This window comes from Oryx dammah, unplaced genomic scaffold, assembly GCF_014754425.2.
Source record: "Oryx dammah isolate SB20612 unplaced genomic scaffold, SCBI_Odam_1.1 HiC_scaffold_15, whole genome shotgun sequence".
In the NCBI taxonomy this organism is placed as follows: Eukaryota; Metazoa; Chordata; class Mammalia; order Artiodactyla; family Bovidae; genus Oryx; species Oryx dammah.
Genome location: NW_024070199.1, coordinates 16,095,420 through 16,114,972, shown reverse-complemented (window position 1 = coordinate 16,114,972; position 19,553 = coordinate 16,095,420). Strand labels below are relative to the sequence as shown.

Sequence of the window (19,553 nt, the reverse complement as noted above, 5' to 3'; positions counted from 1 at the left end):
GCAAGAACACTGGGGTTGCCATTTCCTTCTCCAATGCATGAAAGTGAAAAGTGAAAGTGAAGCCGCTCACTCATGTCGGACTCTTCGCGATCCCATGGACCGCAGCCTACCAGGCTCCTCTGTCCATGGGATTTTCCAGGCGAGAGTACTGGAGTGGGGTGCCATCGCCTTTTCTGAAGAAGAGATTAGGACAACACAAACATAGGAACAATCAAATAAGGACACAGTGAGAACGCATCCACCTGTAACTCAAGGATAGGGGCCTCAGAAGAAACCAAACCTGCAGGCACTTTGATCTTGGACTTCTAGTCTCCACAGTTTTGAAAAAAATAAAAATAAATTTCTGTTGTTTAAAACACCCAGTCTGTGGTATTTTGCTACAGTGGCCCTAGCAAATTAATATGAAGCTTAAAAACAAAACCAGAACTCTTCACAGTTTATAAGGTTCCAAAGTGCTTCCACATTTTCGATTCTTTTTATTTTTACAGTGATCCTGGGAGGCAGGAAGAATATTTTAATCCCTGTATAGTTGGAGGGGATTAACGAAGTTTTGTCTGTAAAGCGCTTGGCCTACTGCCTGGCAAGCGGAGGTAACTGATTATTCTCACCTCAAGTATTTGTACTTGCCATGGATTCTGAGACTTAGCAAGAGCGGGTGTTACAAACTCCATGTAGGGAAAGTCTGCCCAAGGGCTGGAAGGGCCACCTGAGGAGGGAGAGCTCCCATCACAGGCCACAGGAGAGCAGAAGTACCACAGAAGCCACTGGGTACCACACTGCAGAGCAGACGTCCTCACTGTGATGCCAGAGGAGCAGCAGCACCACCCGGAAGCCTGTCGGAAATGCAAATTCTGGGGCTTTACCCTGCTGCTGTGCTGTGCTGTGCTGGGTCGTGTCCGACTCTTTGTGACCCCATGGATTGTAGCCCGCCAGGCTGCTCTGTCCATGGTGATTCTCCAGGCAAGAATACTGGAGTGGGTTGCCATGGCCTCCTCCAGGGGATCTTCCCAACCCAGGGACTGAACTCATGTCTCCCACGTTGCAGGAGGATTCTTTACCATCTGAGCTACCAAAGGAGCCCGGGGCTTTACCCTAGACCTACTGAATCAGAGACTGGGGTGGAGGCTCAGCAGTTTGTGTTTTGCCAGCCTTCCAGGCGATTCTAATGCACAGTGAAATCTGAGAACCAGTGAGCTGGGGACACTGAGGAATGGACAGGCAGACTGGAAAGGACAAGATGACCTTCAGAGCGAAAGACAGAGATTCAGGAGGACACCGACCTCCCCCCTGCCCTGCCCCTTGTCTTTCGGAGGCCACGGCCATACAGTTTCAGTGGAAACAGCTGGGGTTGACTTGTGTTCTTGAGCATCAGCTTATTGCTCATCCGTGAAGTTGGGAGAAAGCCACCCACTGCAGTTAGTGTGCCCCAGACATACACATCAGTGCCGAAAATGGCCTTGGAGATTTAGCACCTTCGAAGATCTGGCCACACCCTGAGGATGCAAGCCAGGCCTTCTAGGCTTACTCCTTGTCATCACGCGGCCATGCTTGGTGTCCTCAAGGGATGTGAGCCCCCAGCAAAACCACTGGGGGAACGTCTGTGTGCATCCCACCTCTCTCTTGCTCAGCTGGCACTCGGATGCCTTTCAATTCCAGGCTGATCATTCTTGACAGATGCTTCAAAGTCAAGGCAGTGTACTAGAGGACAAAGCTGTCGCCCTAGGCACAAGTACAGTCTCTGAATTTTGTGCCTGTCAACGTAGTTTCTGTTCACGTTGCAGGATTATCTTGCCTTGGAGACACTTCACCGGGGGCATTACAAGGGACTCATAGTCTGGCCACCTCGACACTCAGAGTCATTCCAGAAAGTCATTTGTCAGACCAGGTTTAATCAATCCTGGTAGGAAGTATGTTTGAAGGTCAAGCCCTACTATGCATGCCATTGCTTTCTGACTTTATGGGAAAAGGCCATACTGCAGAGGGCCTGTAGGAAGAAGCTTTCCTTCTAAGTGGTACAGCAGAGCCCACAACTAGGGCTGAAGGATGTCAGAAGCTCCAGAAATAGGACATCAGACAACACAGAAAACACAATCTTGGCTGGAAGACAGCTGGCAAGTTTGGGCTGGGCCAGTTGCTATTCTATCATCTTGTGCCTGGGCCCCCAGATTTGAATTCCTAATAGCAATACCGATGCTGGTGGTCAAGGGACCACACTTTGAGAACCACCAGCAATAGTAACCTGTCTGGCCTTCTTCATGGCCTTCTAGTGCTGGCTCACTGGAGGCTCTGTGTGCCAGTACAGTTCTGCCATCTGCAGAACTTATCATTGATCATCACTTCTCACCTCTGAGCCTCAGGTTTCCTATCTGTAAAATGGGAACAACAGCTACTATCTGCAGCTCAGAGTGGTCAACGTCAAACAGAGAAACAAATAAGGCAAAAGAGTCCCAGAAATTGTTAAGACTATTCAAGCACAAGAGGAAGCAAACATTTAGGGCATGCCTACCTTAAGTCAGAAGTTCTGTTAGATGTCAGAATATTGACATGAGTAAACCAGAATTTCTGCTCTTAGAGAGCCCATGGGTGGATGGGGAAGACAGCTAAATGAATCCCTATCATAGCTGACGCAATCGCAGAGATCATGGTAAGCTGTAGAAGCGTGGAGAAGAGATGGATAAGTGGCTTAAGTTTGACTTTATCCTCAAGGCAAAAGGAAGCCTTCATGTGAGTTTAAGGTGGAAAGCAACCTCATCTTATTTGTTTTATGGGAAGATCACTGTGGGCTGGAGCATGCATCACCCATTGGGAGGGGCATGTCTAGAGGCAGAGGGGCAGGAAGACAGTGAGGAGGCCACTGCAGTGATGCAGGAAAGAGATGATGGAGAGATTGATGCTGGAAAGTGGATGCATTGGAGAGATTAGACGGGCAGGACCAAAGAGGTGGTAGAATCAAGAGAGTGCTCAGGTTTCTGGTTCACTGAGTGAGGTGGGGGCGACTGGGCAAGGGGATTAGGATGGAGTTAATAAGCCTCTGCTTCCTGGCTATGTCCCCAGTGGCTCAGAGGGTAGAGAATTTGCCTGGAATGCAGGAGATACGGGAGATGTGGGTTCGATCCCTGGGCTGGAAGATGCACTGGAGGAGAGCATGGCAACCGACTCCAGTATTCTCGCCTGGGAAATCCCGTGGACAGAGGAGCCTGGGGAGTTCCAGTCCGTGGGGCCACACAGAGTCAGACACAATTGAGCGCCTAAGCAGGCATGCATCCTGGCTATGTCACTGCCATGGATAACTCATCCTGTGCAGCAATGCTACTCGGATTGCCAGCACCAGGACTCCCCCACTGTGAGGAACTGTTCCCCTCTCTTCCCTCCCCATGCCCTGGCATTCCTGAGCTCTGTTCTCTACTGCTCTGACATGCAGCTGTGTCCTTCCCATCCCTGGAGTCATCACCAAAATGAAAAACAGTAGCAATCAGCAAGCAATCTTTTTTTTTTTTTCTTATACAATGCCTGGGAGTGAAGATAATGTTTGTGATTGTTGCAAAAATAATGGAACGAAAAGTGGGGCTTCTGCCAAAGAGAAGGAGGAAAATCTATTTAACTAAACTCAAGTGGTTCAGACCTGGTTTGAGGTTTTTTAAACTGGGGCCTTCTAAGGTTCTCTGCCCTTTTAGCCTGCCTGGGGTGGGGAGCTGCTCGTGAGACCCAACCAGGGTGGCACAGCACATAGCGATGGCCCCTGGAGGCTTGGAGAATCACTGTTACAGTGGAATTCTTCTGGCATCTGCTCTGTGTGTTAGAGACAGGCAGCTCTCTGGGCTTCTCACTCACAGCTTAGCTCCCAACCGGTGGAAAAGAGGTGCTCACGGAGGTTCTAAGTGAGTTTAAGAGCATCCCAGGCAGACAGTGGACTAGAGGAGGCTCATAATGATAAGAGAGCTGGCTGCATCCCTGACTGTACTAAAACAAGCTTATTGTTTTATTAATAATCCATCCTCTCAACTGTCCTGAAAAGTGGGTATCATTAATCCCATTTTACAGAGGAAGAAAACAGAGGGGAGAGTTAATGATGACCTCACAGCTAATAAACAGCAAAACTGGGATTCTAGCCCAGGTTACTTGATGCAACAACCCATGACTGAGATAGAATCAAAAAGACATAACAATAAGTGTTGGCAAGGGTGTGGAGCAATCAGGACTCATACATTGCTGACGGGAACACAGAATGCTACAGGCACTTGAAAACAGCCTGGCAGTTCTTCAAAGGGGTAAACAGATTTGCTACGTGCTCCTCTAATTCCTCACCTAGGTATTAATATATTCTCAAGAGAAATGAAAACATGCATCCATAAAGAAATCTGCATATAATTGTTCATAGCAGCATTACTCATAATACTAAAAAAGTGAAAGGAACACAGATGTCTGTCAACTGATGAAGTGATAAATAAAATGTGGTATATCCATTCAATGGGATTCACTTCGCAATAAAAAAGAAATGAAGTGTTGTGTTGGCCAAAAAGTTCATTATGGGAAACCTGAACGAACTTTTTGACCAACTCAATACTACACATTCTGTAGCCTTGAAACCATTATGCTAAGCGCAAGAAGCCTATTACAAAAGAGTACATAATGTATGATTACATTTACATGAAATGTTTAGAATAGGAAATTTCAGAAGGACAGGAAGTAGATTAATGGTTGTCTAGGACTGGAGGGTTAGGGAGCAATCTGGAGTGACCAGATTTCTAATACCAGTAATAGATGTGGGTATTTTGGAGGAGGGGTGATAAAAATGTTCTAAAACTGATTATGGTGATGGCTGCACAACTCTGTGAATATACTAAAAATTATTGAATCATATACTTTAAATGGGTGAATTACATCTCAACAAAGATGTTGCTTTTTTATTTAAAGCCATGATTAAATATTTAAAAAGAAAGAAAAAGAAAGTCATGATCCTTCCAAGTAAGAGTATCTAGAATTATTTTTTCACTCATTCAACAAATCTTAAGCCCCTATTATGAGTCAGCATACATCTGGGAAATTTTGACTAGGAGCTCCTAGTCTGGGTAGAGGAGATAGGATGTGGGCACAGATAATCATGATTCATGGGAGAAGAAGCCAAGGGATTTTAAACAGGAGGATACTATTTCATATCCAGTGGGTTCGCAAAATTTAAAGTCTGACATTACCACATTCTCAAAGATGCAGAGCCCCAGATATTCTGATATATTGTCTAAGGGAGAATAAGTAGGTATAATTCGGAAATAATTCTGGTAGTGTTTAGTGGAACTAAAGATACACATGCTGTATGACCCAGCTATTCAAACAGAACTAGGGATGCACATGCCCTCTGACCCGGACATCCCAAGTGCTCCTAGGGTATCACTTGGATAAACTCTTGCACAAGGGAATGTGAACAAGGTCCGTGGCTACCCCATTCACACCACAAGACTGGAGATAAGCCCATCGATAAGAGAAAGAGTAAGTAAACTCTGTTATAGTCACACAAAGGATTATATGCAGCAGGTAAACTCCAACAAAATACAATATATACAGAGTTTAAAACATACCAAACAATACTACATTACTTATGCATGGGTACAAACATAGTCAAAGTCTACAAACAGGTGTCAAAATGACCAATATGAAATCCTGGATACTAGTTGCTTCTCAGGAAACAGAGTATTAAGATTGGGGAGCACCCTAGGGTCTTCAATTATATCAATAATATTTCTTTTCAGAACAGACTTGCAGTATCTTTTATTTTTTTAAGTGAAATCTTTTATTGAAATAATGGTAGATTCATGGGCAGTTGTAAGAACAGTACAGAGATTCCTTATGTATATGCCCAGTTTCCACACTGGTAACATTTTGCAAAAGCATACTATACTATCACAATCAGCAGACTGATATTGATACAATCCACTAATCTTATTCAGATTTCCCCAGTGTGACTTGTATTCCTCTATACACCTGTCAAATTCTACCCAGTTTTATCTCCTAAGTGTTGGTATCTACCATCACAATCAAGATGTTAAATCCTAGCAACCACCACCCTGACCTCTACTTCTAAAAATTTCAGTCATTTCAAAATGTTCTATCCATGGAATCATACATATGTGATGATATAGGATTGGCTTTAATTTTTTGGCACAGCACAGTTCCCCAGAGACCCATCCACGCTGTTGTGGGTATCAGTGCTTCACTCCTTTCCACAACTTGTTTCACCATTCATTTTGTGAAGGACATCTGGACTCATTCCAGTGTTTGACCCTTACAATATCTATAATGTTTTAGTCCTTCAACTGGGAGGTATTTGAGTTTTTACTGTACTACTGATCCTATTTTTTGATGCAAAGGAGATTCATATTTGGAAGGAAGGGAGAGAGGGAAGGCGGAAGAGATACTGCCTGCCCAGCTTTGTGCACAAGAGTGCAAGACTCTGGCTGACAACTGAGGCCAAGGCAGGTCTGGTGTTTAGGAAGCAGGAGCCGGGCACCCGCCAGCATCAAGGTCCCAATCCTCACATGGGTTCAAGGAAACCCGTCCAAGACCTTCAGCCTCTGAGGCAAGTGTCTGAAGAATCCCGCCCCTGGTCACAGAGGTCCTTCTCCAGCCTGTGTGTGTGTGGGTGGTCTGCCCCCAAATGGGAAAATTGCAGAGACAGCAGAAGAAATGGGGGTAGCGCTCAGGGAGGGAGGATGAAGTCTGGCAACTCCTGAGACCCTTGAGAAAACTCCAGAAGTGCAGCAAATTGGCTGCTGGAACAGTGCTGGAGTCAAGGGAGCCAGTTGAAAGGAAACAGAAAACGCCGGGAACTTCCTTTCAACCTGAGGTCAAAGCTGTTGGGGATTTTCTTTCCCGTGGGTGGATAGTGAGGCCCCGATCCTATCTGTTACTGCCAGGTGCAGGGAGACAGGTGTGGCCCTGGCCTCCTGGGTGCTACCTACACCCCCGCACAGGTAGCTGTAACCTGCTTTGCCTAAATCCTCACAAACACCAATTATGAGCCACTTAGTCGTGGGCAGAGTGTGGGGTAATGACAGACTTGTGCAACAAACACCCCCAGGGGGGCTGCCTGCTGCCCAGACACCCTGCCCTCAGGAGGCCCCTTCTGGGACACCTAGAAATGTCCTGTGTGGCCCAGGGAACTACAGCCAGTGTGCTGAAAAGCCAGCAGGGCTCTATGATGACCTACCATGGGAGGGAGGCAGGAGCAAGACTGCAGCCCAAGTCAGAGAGGGCTACCACAGAGCTTACCTTCCAGGCAGGTCTGGGAGAATGAGAAAGTTTCTGACAGGTGCAAAAACATCCCAAGGGCTCCTCATGTCAAAGGAAGAGCATGTGCAAAGGCCCAGGGGCTGCAAGGTGCTACAATTACAGCTACAACCACTGCTGCTAATAATAACAATATCACAACTCACACTGGTTGAAAATGCTATGGACCAGGCACCGTGCCCACAGCTTTATGTGTAACGCCTCACTTGATCCTAACAATCACCACCACCACAATTCACTGTCGTGTCAATTTTACATGTGACTTTATAGAGGCATGGGGTAGTTAAGAAACCTACTCCTGGTGACTCAGCTTGGAAGGAGGAGAGTCAGGATCTGAACCCAGAGCCTGAGCTCCTTGCTGTTGATGATCAGCTCTTCTGTGAAAAGGGATACTACCAGGTCGTCTATGTAGTCTAGGCTTCCTCTGGAGGCCAAGGGGAGCTAGAGACAATCCCTAACCAGAGAGGGTCATGGCAGACCTCTATTTTGGGGATGCTACCTTGGAGGCTGCTCTGAGCTCTTTCCTCACCACCCCTGGAGGCTCAGCTCCTCGGTTTCATTGCTTTCCTTTGCTATTTTGCAAGTTAAACTTGTGTGCTAATATTATGTGCTAATATTGCACTTGTTTTGGAGAATAAGGCAACACCTCTTCTATAATTGCAGGTACCTGGTGAGGTTGCTAAACTAGCACAGGAAGCATCTCTCTCGAGTGTTCCAGACCCACTAAACTCCATGCCACCCACTTCTGCTCATCTCCCTGCTCTAGGCCACGGCTGGGCATGGCTGGACCAGAACTCACTCCAGAGCCTCCAAGACAAGCCATAAGCACAAGGAAGTCTCTTGGCCAGTATTTTGCCAAACCTGGATGCCATCCTCTTTGTTGCTGTTTAGTCTCTCAGTCACGTCCAACTCTTTGCGACCCCATGGACTGTAGCCTGCCAGGCTCCATCCATAGGATTTCCCAAGCAAGAATACTGGAGTGGTTAGTCATTCCTTCTGCAGTTCTCTGTGAAGGTCGCTCTATTTTACCCACTACTCTGGGCCAGTGGCTCTCCAGGGCCTCTCCCCCATCTCTGAGATATCCCCCACACAACAGAGGGGAAGAACTCTGCCTTTGCAGTCAGTGGGGTCCAGGTACAAGCCTGGGTGCTGCCATTTACCACCTGTGTGAGCGGCTGAACGGTCCCTGCTCCAGCGGTCTCGGTGGGGAGGAGGTTGGGTGAGAAGATGTCAAATGTCCTCCAGGCCTGGGATGCCTCCTGGAGGACCCACAGTGCCCAGGGCGGAGCATGCCCACCCCTCCCCGGCTGAGACAGCAACAGCAGACCCCTACCCCTGTCCCAACTGTTGTGCAGATGAACCAGAGAACATACAGGCAAATACTGGTGAACCACCACATTCTTTACAGAGCGAGAGATGATTTAATTACTTCATGTCCTAGTTTATCTCCAGGGTCTCCCGACTCCCTGTCTTTCTTGTGCGTGTGTGCGTTTCATTTGGTGGCGAGGAGGAGAATGATGGGGTGGGGGGGTTGTCCATTGGGGCTGGAAGAGGCGGGGGAGCTGCAGAGAAGTCCCCCAGACCATGCCTGGATTTGCTTGGTCTGAGCCCTGACATGTTCTGAGCAGAGATAATGAACCCGCTCAGACACTGTTCATCACTGCAGAAAACAGGACTTCCGGGGAAACAGAGCAGGTGTCAGAAAGAAGGCGCCTCTGCCTGGCTCCGCAGAGCACCACCGCTGCATTTCCTGCTTGCAGGCCTAGTCTATGCGTCAGCGATATGGAGGCCGCTGCGCTCCGGTCACACCCGACTTGGGTAGGCCTAGACAGGAATCGGGGCTGCAGAGGGCCCCAGGGGGATGGCAGCCAGCTCACTGCTGTGAAGCAGGGCCCTCTCCCTTTCCTGTGCCGGACACTGGGACTCAGAATTGCACCAACCTCTGACCTCACCCTCAGAAAGATCCAGAAAACGGCAGAGTGGACATGAGCCTAGGGTTGGAGGTCAAGTGGGGTGAGCTGCCGCTGGCCCTGGCTCTGCAATCTTGGCATCTGAGGCAACATTCTAACTTCTCCCAGCCTCAGTTTTCTCATCTGTAAAAGGGGATGATGATGGTGGTGGAAATAACAATTGAGCTGCTATGAGGGTTAAGTGAGATAAAGTAGTAAACCAACACATTACTTAATAATGATGCTAGTTGTAATTGTTAGGGGAAGGGGAGAAAGTTAATGACTCATTCAACATGTTTGTGATGAGGGCCTGTTCTGTGCCAGGCCTTATGCAGGAAACTAATCTCTGCAGGCCCTCACTGGGGCACTGGGGAGGATGCTGATGGAGGGAAGCATGGAATCTTGGAGCAACAAAGAAGAGCCACCCAAGCCTCCTCTCCTGACTCCTCCTGCAATCCTGCCTCCCTCCCACATATTACTCCCTTCCACTCATACCCCACTTGGCTGCTCCTCCTGGATCAATAGTTTCTTCCCTTACTGGTGGTACAGAGGCCAGGAATCCTCAATTAATTAGGAACCCCTGGGAAAATCTCAAACTCTCTCCCTTAAAAAAATAGTCACTCAAAAGGTTTAACTCTACCTGGATGTCTGAACTTCCCTGATTACCAACTGCTCCAAGCAGGATGAATATTAATTGTGTCTCAGAAGAAGAACCAGGAAATGTTGTCTTTGATAACTCACATGGATCACCCGATCTCTCTCTTGGATCATTCCAAGAGCTCCCAGGACATCGCACAGTCACGTGGTCTCAGAGGGGAATTCTCCTACACAGGTTGCTCAGGGTCTGCAGTTAAAATAACATTTGCAACAAGTCTCTGTACCTCTGGGCCCTCTCTTGAACATGTGTGTCAGGCTGGATTGAAGCAGGGAACTCATGCCTGATAACATTTATTGAGCATCTGTTACGTGCCAGGAAATTTACATATAGGATTCATTGAATCCTTAGAACAACCTTGTGGTGGGAGGCATTCTTTCTCATTTAGGAGATAAGGAAGCTGAGGCACAGAGAGAGGTATACCTTTGCCCAAGATCATACATCTTGTGGGGCTTCCCAGTTGTTTCAACAGTAAAGAATCCACCTGCCAGTACAGGCGATGAGGGTTCAATCCCTGGGTTGGGAAGATCCCCTGGAGAAGGAAATGGCAACCCACTCCAGTATTCTTTCCTGGAAAATCCCATGGACAGAGGAGCCTGTCGAAGATCCCATCGACAGTCCACAGGGCTGCAAAGAACTGGACACGACTTAGCAACTGAGCACAGTCACAGCCACACACAGGTTGTGAGGGAGGCAGCTTTGAACAGGCATATCTGACTCCAGTGCTCTTGCTCATCCAGTTACACCAGTGGTTCTCAGTTTTTTATTCATTACAATCCTTCCCAACATCACTCTGCACGGCCCCCCCAAACCCATTGCTAAGGAGACTTTATAGACGTGCCCCCTCCGCCCTGGCAAACTCTACCTCCTGCGAAATATTAATACTGAACATATAGTGTATTTCTGCTTATGAACTGGGCTCCTCAGAGGACCACAGTCACTATAATAACTAAGATTTTTTTCACCCCCAAGAACCAATCTTGCCCTCTGGGGGATGACAGTGTCCCTGCAGAGGATATGTAAATTACACCAGTGATTCTCAAAGTGTTGGCCCCAAGGTGGACGAAAGCAGTATCTACCCCTAAACAAAGACCAGAAAGGAAAATCAGCTGGACCATCAGTTCTCAAGTGGGGTGTTCATACTTTCTTTCAAGGAGCTGGTGAGTCATGATCTTTTCATTTTTAGATCTGCTATCGGTTCTCATACTTTATTGGAAAAGGCAATGGCACCCCACTCCAGTACTCTTGCCTGGCAAATCCCATGGATGGAGGAGCCTGGTAGGCTGCAGTCCATGGGGTCGCTAGGAGTCAGACACAACTGAGCAACTTCACTTTCACTTTTCACTTTCATGCACTGGAGAAGGAAATGGCAACCCACTCCAGCGTTCTTGCCTGGAGAATCCCAGGGACGGGGGAGCCTTGTGGGCTGCCATCTCTGGGGTCGCACAGAGTTGGACACGACTGAAGTGACTTAGCAGCAGCAGTAGCAGCTCATACTTTATAGACTCACTTGTCACTTCCTATGAGGAGCCTGCCTAGACAACCCTATCGGAAGCTGGGTTAGTCCCCTTCCACCTCCAGTTTCATTCTGCCAAAGCCATGGTCAGACAGCAGTCACTGTCCATGTAAACGTCCTTGTCCCTCTCTGTCTCTGCATCCCAAGGTCTAACATGGGCACAGCACAGAGTAGGTGTTCAGTAAATGTTTGGGGATTGAATGAATCGATGGGCAAATGACATTAAGGCTGCCCATGCTGCCTCTGCTATGCTTGGCTAAAGCTTTTCCATGGACCGCACTGAGAACCATTGGATCACAGCAGTGACACGTAGGCCCACCTTCAGAATGTGGCACCTCCCGGGCACTTATCACAGAACCAGAGTTCTCCTTTGACAACGCCGACAGGTCACGTTCCTGGTGAAGGCGCCCGTGGGGCTGAGACGCACACAGCGTGAGATCTCAGAGGCCTGACGGCAATGGCACTGAGAGGGGCTTGGTCTGTGGCATGGAAACCGCCCCTCAGTGTTCCTGGCACCCTCCATGGACTCTGGACCAAAAATACAGTAAACTGCCAACCCGTAATAATCAGGAAAATCTTAGCCAATGAAGCCCCATGTTCACACCAAAAGAAAGATAGAGGTGACCACTTTCAACTTCTATTTCCATAGTATGTCTGCTTATTCACCCTAAGAAGTTCTCCTAATATAAGACATAGAAAAATACTAGATTAAATAAACATACAAACAATTTTTTAAAAATATAGAGAGCTGACCTGTCAAGAAAGAGAAGGCAAACTTTCAGACGTCAAGATGACCACAAGATGGCATGAATCTCTAGAGGTTCCCAAGTGGGGAGTGGGGGACAGTCCTGGGAGACAGTCTCTGCCTGCCCTTGGTGGTCTGGGGATTTTAGTTTTAAAGAGTCAAGGAAAGAGGCAAAGTCAAAGTCCTTGAGAAGGCAGAAGTCAGACTGACACCTCACTTAGGGTTAGGATTTCCAAAGGAGACATGTGTGCCATAATGAACAGGTGAGTCAGAAAAAAAGATAAAATCTACCCCACCAAAGAAGACAGCAAGGGAAACTTCGTTGTGGGGATGAGTGAAGAGAAAGGAAAAAAAATTAATGTTTCTCATGAGGCTTCCCAGGTGGTACAGTGGTAAAGAAGCCACCTGCCAATACAATAAACGCAAGAGATGCGTGTTCAATCCCTGGGTTGGAAAGATCCCCTGGAGAGGGAAATGGCAACCCCCTCCAGTATTCTTGCCTGGAAAATCCCATGGATGGAGGAACTTGGCAGGCTACAGTCCATAGGGTCCCAAAAAGTCTGACACAATTAAGCACACATGTGCTTTTTTCAGTGAAAAAAGTGGTCCTCACATGGATCTGGTGCTTGACTACATATTACTTTATGCCCAGAAAAGAACCCTAAGTCTGAGTTGAGTATTGAATTTAAAGTAACCTCAAGTTGGTGATTCCTCCAGGCATCTAGCTTAAGCAAATGTAAATTCTTTCTGGACCAATGAAAGTTCAGCTCAGGCCTCAAAGGATCCCCACAAAACAATTATGAACACATGATTTGAAAATTCACAGAACACATAAGGCAACGAGCCACCATGAGCAAGAGACAGCAAAAATAAGGAACAAAAGAATCAGACCTATGGGTGCTGAAATTATCAGATTCAGAAAAGAAAAGAAATGTATACAATATTTAAAGAGATAGATAAGAGTAGTCAAAGCATAAACAAAGAATAGGCTCTCAAAAAAAAAAAAAACAGGTTGAAAGATAACTAGAACTTATAGAAGTGAGGCTGACATCTGGCTTCCTGAGGCTGCTCTATGAATAGCCTATGCGTGGCGTCAGAGGGGCTTCCCAGGCAGCTCAGTGGTAAATAATCTGCTTGCCAATGCAAGAGACACAGGAGATGTGGGTTCAATCCCTGGGTTGGGAAGAGCCCCTAGAGTCGGAAATGGCAACCCACTCCAGTGCACCTGCAACGTCAGAAAGAACTGTGGCGTTGGAATCAGAAAACCAAAACACTGCCTGTCTCTGGGCCTCACTGGCCTCATCAGCAAATTAAAGCGGGGAACTAGATCACCTCTTAAGTCCAACTCTGTCAACGAACATTCTACAATACAACAGTTCAGTTACTGGGCACCTGAGTTTTGAGTCACCTCTGATTATAAGCATCTTAGGAGACTGTGAGCCCTTACAATAGTCCACTGAGATATGGCCTCTTATTATGGCCATTTCATGTATTAGGAAACTGAAGCGGAGGTTAGTAACTTAGTAATCCAGAGCAGGTAAACCAGGCTTGAACTCTTATCAGTATGAATGCAGAGCCGGCTCTCTTCCACTATATACCCTTCTATTTCGTTTGACTCCTCACATTCGGAATTCCACCTCTAGGATCCTTTGACCTATTGGAAGTCTCCCAGGGCAAGGGGGCAACTAAATGGCTAGCTCTGGCTGTTAAGAGCAACAAGAATTCCAACTCTAGTGGGTGGTAAGAGCATCGTGGAGTTAATTACCAGTGACCAAATATTAATATTAATAAGTACATCCTATGAACAAGGTTTGTGCTTACTTTAGACAAGAGGTATTTATGACAGAGCAGCCAACTGTAACAGACTGCTGGGGCTTACGTTCCGAACACCCACTTCTGGACAATGCTTCACTCTGAAAGCACTGCTCTGTGACTTGGTTTCCTTGTGGGTAAAATCTGAACCGTAATAGTACCTGCTCTCACTGGGTTGTTGCTGTGATTTGGTGAGCTAATACAAGTCAGGCGTGTAGTGAGCATGCCGCCGATGGTGGCTCTTGCTGCCGTCATTCTTATTAATTTCAACCCAGTGGGAAGGAGTCGGGCTTGGCAGCAGATGACCTTGATTCATTTCCAGCCTCCCCCACTTCCCAGCTGTGTGACTTCAAGCCATTGACCCTCTCTGAGGCTCCATGGCCCCATCTGCGAATCAGAAATAACAGTGCTTACCTCACTGGAAGTTGTGAGGGTTAAATGGACTGTGAAATGCCTAGCGCAGTGGTTGACATATAATAGGTATTCAACAAATGTCTGTTCTCACCCCTGGAGCGTTTGCTGCACACTCAGCTTCTCCATCAGGGTTAGAATCCAAAGAGGCAAAGGATTCTGCGCTGAGAGATGTTGACGGGCTGCTCTCTCCCACCTAGGGAGCTTTCACAAAGCAGCAGCGGGTGGAAGATGTCCAAGCGCATCCATTTCACAGCAGGTAAGTCAAGGCAGCATAGTGAGAGAGGTTCACAGCTTCAGAAGAGGCCTTGCAGGCCATGACCTTGGCTGCTTTGGCTAAACTGGCTCCTGAGACGTGCAGCTAAAGACGCCATGAGCAGCAATCCCTACCTTTATGAGGATCTGGTCTTTGAACCTGCTGAGGGAAATGGCACTGACCTTCCCATTTGGAAATGAACCAGGGATTCAGCTTATGAGTCATTCTGTGATGCTTCTGTGCACCCAGGATTGCTCTGTAGCACTGCCCCAGGCATGGGGGACAGGCTGATGAGGGCTCCATTAGGGGAGGTGCAGAGGGCAGGAGCATCCGCAGCAGTGGCCATGTAACTTTCTGAACCATGGCTCCGGCGAGGCCTGGGGGCAGGAGAGAACTCCACCTCTGGTTTCTACACTTTCCAAAATACTGGCAGAGGCTATCCAGAAATGGTTCCCTCATCAGGATTCCTCTTCTGAATGAACAGGGAACTTCTGGGTTGCGAGCTCCATCTGGGGCACCTTTTAGATTTCATGTTAGGTCACCAGATCCTTCCTTCTCCTCCTTAGACCATCTGTGTGTTTACCGAGTCCAGACACTGATTAAGCAGACACTAGGTATAGAAACGGAGAAGGCAATGGCACCCCACTCCAGTACTCTTGCCTGGAAAGTCCCATGGATGGAGGAGCCTGGAAGGCTGCAGTCCATGGGGTCGTTGAGGGTTGGACACGACTGAGCGACTTCACTTTCACGCATTGGAGAAGAAAATGGCAACCCACTCCAGTGTTCTTGCCTGGAGAATCCCAGGGACAGAGGAGCCTGGTGGGCTGCCGCCTGTGGGGTTGCACAGAGTTGGACACGACTGAAGTGACTTAGCAGCAGCAGCAGGTATAGAAAGGATGGTAGCATGGCAGGATGGTGGGCATCCCTGTGCCTGGAGTGAAGATGAAGGTGCCAGCTCAGGGAGGGAAAAGGAGTCTTGGAGGACAGGCAGATGGTCTGGGCAGAAAGAGCCCGAAACCAGCATGAGGGTATGGCGGCCACGGCAGCCCTGTTTGGACTGCTGTACCTCACAAATGGAAGCAGGGCGCCTCACCAGGACCAGACCCGGCAGCTTCTCCCCAGCTGGAGGATGGTGTGGGGACCCCCAAGGAGAGGCACATGGACCTGGCTTCAAAGCCCAGCTCCACCCAGAACTAGGACATAGGTGTCCCTCCGCAAGCATCTTCCCCATGTCTCAGTTTGATGCTGGAAAATGGGACTGTCCCTAGCTCACAGAGCCCCAAACACATAGGTCTGCATAATGAGAATAGGACCTGCTGTGTGCCCAGCACAGATACTAACCCACAGAAGGTTCAATCCGTGTTCATTTATCTTCGCCTCACTGCCATAATTGGCACCAAACGTGACAACACGTGCTTAGCCTCATAAGTCACGTTTGCTTTATCCAGTATTTACACAAGAACCCGGGCTTCCCAGGTGGCGCTAGTGGTAAAGAATCTGCCTGCCAACGCAGGAGATGAAAGAGATGCGGGCTCGATCCCTGGGCTGGAAGAGCCCCTGGAGGAGGGCATGGCGACCCAGTTCAGTATTCTTGCCTGGAGACTCCCGTGGACAGAGGAGCCTGGCGGGCTATAGTCTATGGGGCTGCAAAGAGTCAGACACAACTGAAGCAACTTAGCACACACGCCTATGAGAATTAGCGTGTTCCAGTTAGGATTATTTCTCCAAGCTGACCCTAAGCAAAGTAACTGCTCTGTCCCCCATTCTCTGAACCCCCAGGTTCCCAGTGCTAACCAGGATAGATGGTTCTGACAAGGCTTGACCACTCAGCTGTCTTTGAGTCACCAGTAACTCTAGTTAATAGTTAACATCTCATCTGTGACCATGTTGTCTATGAAAAGTAACAGATACAAAAGTGAGGACCGCCGACTGTCTGCTACCCGCGGGGGAGCTGCCATGGCAGACTCCAAAAGGGTGGAACAAAGAACCGCACCCGAGGCTCTTGTTCAATATTCCCAAAGCTAAAAAGTGTGCCTGAAAGATAGACATGCAGTTTAAAAAGGGCAGGCTGTAGCCGTAAACACGCTAGTCCAAATGAACAATACCAAGCCCAGGTGGGGTGGTGGGGAAAGTAATCGTGGGCTTTAGAAGCAGACTGATTTGCATCTGAATCCCAATTCTGCATCTACTAGTAAGGCATCCTGGGGCAGGCAGGCTTCCCTGGTGGCTCAGTGGTAAAGAACCCACCTGCCAAGGCAGGAGACCTGGGTTCAATCCCTGGGTTCGGAAAGAAAAGGAAATGGCACCCCACTCCAGTATTCTTGCCTGGAAAATCCTGTGGACAGAGGTACCTGACGGGCTAGAGTCCATGGGGTTGCAAAAGAGTCAGACATGTCTCAGTGACTAAACAACAACAATCCTGGGGTGGGGGTGGGGATGGATGCCTCAGTTTACAAATCTGCCAAGTGGGGAAAGTCCTCCCTAAGTGCCTTGATGATTAGATGATATGGTGAGTGCCTGGCACACCGAGAGTGCTCTCTTAGCTGTTACTTTCCTTCCTCTTTCTCATTTCCCCTTCATGTGAAGAGTTGACTCATTGGAAAAGACTCTGATGCTGGGAAGGTTTGGGGGCAGGAGGAGAAGGGGACGACAGAGGATGAGATGGCTGGATGGCATCACCGACTCGATGGACGTGAGTCTGAGTGAACTCCGGGAGATGGTGATGGACAGGGAGGCCTGGCGTGCTGCGATTCATAGGGTCACAAAGAGTCGGACACGACTGAGTGACTGAACTGAACTGAAGTGCTGTGATGATTAGATGATATGGTGAGTGCCTGGCACACCGAGAGTGCTCACTTAGCTGTTACTTTCCTTCCTCTTTCTCATCTCCCCTTCTCCTCTAGATCACTGACCTTATTCTCTTTGTGACTGACTGTGAATGAGTAGCAGAAGACCTCTGTCTGCCTATTGGTGACCACAGTCTTCTGCACATGTAAGCGTTCTATCATCAATTCAATGCTTGTGCAAGAGCTTCCAGTGGCTTATCATTTCTTAAACAAGAATAACAGGACATCTCGGCTTCCCTGTATGGCATCCCAAGCCTTCCACCAGGAGGCCTCGACCTTTCAACCCTCTTCTACTGCAGTGTTCACCTACTGGTACCCACCAGGATGCTGGATGGATGATTCATGTTGAGCTAATATTTGTATACGGTGTGAGGAAGGGGTCTAACCTCAAGGTTTTGTATGTGGATCTCCAGTTGTCCTAGTACCATTTGCGGAAGAGATGACTCTTATTTCTGAGCCTCCATCACCTCATCCTTAAAATGAGCTTGAGAAGGTAATTCCACTGCTGGGCATATACCCTGAGGAAACCAGAATTGAAAAAGACACATGTACCCCAGTGCTCATTGCAGCACTATTTACAATAGCTAAGACATGGCAGCAACCTAGATGTCCATTGGTAGATGAATGGATAAGGCAGTTGTGATATATATACAGAATGCAATATTACTCAGCTATAAAAAGGAACACATTCGAGTCAGGTCTAACTCGGTGGATGAACCTAGGGCCTGTTGTACAGACTGAAGTAAGACAAAAAGAGAAAGACAAATACCACATACTAACACATATACATGGAATCTAGAAAGATGCACCAACAATTCTACATGCAGGGCAGCAAAGGAGACACAGAGGTAAAGAAGAGTCTTTTGGACTCGGTGGGAGAAGGTGAGGGTGGGATGATTTGAGAGAAGAACATTGAAACCTAGAGAAGGAAATGGCAACTTACCCCAGTAATCTTGCCTGGAGAATTCCATGAACAGAGGAGCCTGGCAGGCTACAGTCCATGGAAAGAGTCAGGCATGACTGAGCAACTATCACTCACAGTCACTCATTGAAACATACACATTACTATATGTAAAACAGGTAACCAGGGCAAGTTTGATGTATGACTCAGGGCACCTGAAGCTGGTACTCTGTGAGAAGCTGGATGGATGAGAAGGGGAAGGAGGTGGAGGGGGTTCAGGATGGAGGGGACACATGTATACCTATGGGCGAGTCATACTGATGTATGGCAAAAGCCATCACAGCATTGTAAAGTAGTTATCCTCCAGTTAAAATAATTAATTAAAAAAAGACTACCCTGTGAGAAAAGATCACTACTGTGAACACTCAGGGAGACAGAGAGAAAAGAGTGTGCTGTGCGGGGAGTGGGGTGGTCCCTGGCACACAGCAGTCAGCCGATGCCTATAACTGAAGACACGAAGAACAGGTTAGCAGGAACTGAGACAGCGGTCGTCCTCACTTCTCCTGGACCACAGGCGCTCCCTAAAGATTGGTCACGGCTGCAGCCCACGCACCTGTCACGAGAGTCTGTGCCATCCTCAGGACAGCGGTGCCCAACGCCCCTTCCCAAGAACCTCCTCTTCTGACTGGCCCGGATCACCTTCTCGTCTCCATTTCCCTTTTTCCTCCCCCACATTCTGTCTTGCTGCTGCTGCTGAGTCGCTTCAGGCGTGTTCGACTCTGTGCGACCCCATAGACGGCAGCCCACCAGGCTCCCCCGTCCCTGGGATTCTCCAGGCAAGAACACTGGAGTGGGTTGCCACATTCTATCTTAATTTTGCATTAAATGTTCTTCATCTCAATTAATCAACTACAGTTTTGCTAGCCCACTCGAATCTTTTTAGGCAAGGTGGTGGGAAGGCATGAATGAATGAATGAATGAATGAATGAGTCAAGCAAAGAAAAGGCCCCTAATTTAAAGCCAGAACAGTGAGGCCCCTGAACTAAAGGGATGGGCAGGCCACCCCAGCTGGAGGGGTCAGAAGTGGGCCTGTGTGAGGCTCCCTCTAGCCCAGTGCTCTCCGCACACACACACCCCACACCCCCTCCCACCCTGGAGCAAGAGCAAGCCTTTTAAATCAC

At 48.2% G+C, this 19,553-nt stretch overlaps 1 protein-coding gene across 1 annotated transcript in view; it reads right to left on the bottom strand.

Moving 5' to 3' along the window:
* The window catches only part of LOC120874857 (teneurin-4-like), a 242,128-nt gene that overhangs the window by 123,519 nt on the left and 99,056 nt on the right, over window positions 1–19,553 (bottom strand). The window lies entirely within an intron of this gene.